Genomic DNA, 1,324 nt, shown 5'->3' with positions numbered 1-1,324 from the left:
AAACACACACAGACACACCCAAAACAAGGGAGAACATGTAACTTCACCTGTGTTCTTGCAGAGGCTGGGACAGTTAGTTACAGACCTTCTGGTTGCAGGAAAGGTAGATTATCCATGAGTCTTTGCTTCTTAATTTTTTTCTTAGTTCAATTCATTCATAACCTTTTCTTTCTGTGCCTCAAAAGTATGTGGGTAGTTTATTTCAATTGGTGGAAGTATTTACATTTAAGTGTATAAAAATGTTTCTAGTAGGCGAGTGGGCACCATTATGGGTGTGGAGCGGAGGATAATGTGTGGGAATCCATTTTTTCCTAAACATGTGGTTTTCCCCCTCCAACTCAGTTCATTCATCAGGCTTGGCAGCAAATGCCTTTACTCTCTGAGTCAACTCACTGGCCCCTTGTTTTTTGTTTTTGAGATGCAGACTTATTGTGTCACCCAAGCTGGCCTTACTCCTGGACTCAAGCAATCCTGACCAGCCTTTAAAGTATGGGACTCTAGGCACTACACTTGGCTTGGAGCATTCATATGTAATAAGTATGTACATGCCTTTTGTTGTTGAGACTGATCTTGCTACAGAGCTCTGGCTGCCTTCAGTCTCCTGAGGACTGAGATTATAGGCATGTGTCACAATGCTGGCTACTTAATTCTGAAAGTCTACTCTTGTGTTTCTCTATTACAAGAGTTTCAGTGCTAATTAAATTGATCATGTAAAAGAGACAGATTTGAAATTTCTTCCTGAGTAATAGAATACAGACTAGAGGTGGGTATGATGGCTTCTTCTGTGTTTTGTTCCTGCACTTGGGATGCAGAGGCAGGCAGATCGCTGAGTTGGAGGTGAGCCTGGTCTACAAAGTGAGTTCTAGGACAGCCAAGGATATAGACAAAAACAAACAACAACAACAACAAAAACAAACAAGGAAGCCAGACAATACTGCAGGTCAGTTTTAGAAGAAGCCCCTGCTGCTTGTCATGACCCATGAAGCCTGGCTGTGATTTTGTCTGCCTTGTCTTTGTTTAGAGAACTTATACAAGCGTGCTTCTCATTGTCTTTTCAATGTTTGGTATCTTCAAATCTTGCAGCTTCTTTGTGGCATGAATTGAGAGAAAATTAGTTTTAACAGATTTCCTGCCATGGTATCTTACTTCCCATGGTAGGTTAGTAGATAATAACTCTGTGAGCTGTGGTGTGGTGAGCTTGCCAGAAAGTCAGTCAGCCATCCCTCCATCCATCCATCCATCCATCCAGCCAGCCAGCCAGCCAGCTAGCAAGCAAGCAAGCAAGCAAACAAGGAAACTCAAGAGATTGTGAAGTGCTGTGCAT

The sequence above is a fragment of the Mastomys coucha genome, unplaced genomic scaffold, assembly GCF_008632895.1.
Source record: "Mastomys coucha isolate ucsf_1 unplaced genomic scaffold, UCSF_Mcou_1 pScaffold18, whole genome shotgun sequence".
In the NCBI taxonomy this organism is placed as follows: domain Eukaryota; kingdom Metazoa; phylum Chordata; class Mammalia; order Rodentia; family Muridae; genus Mastomys; species Mastomys coucha.
Note: the sequence above shows the minus strand (reverse complement) of the source record.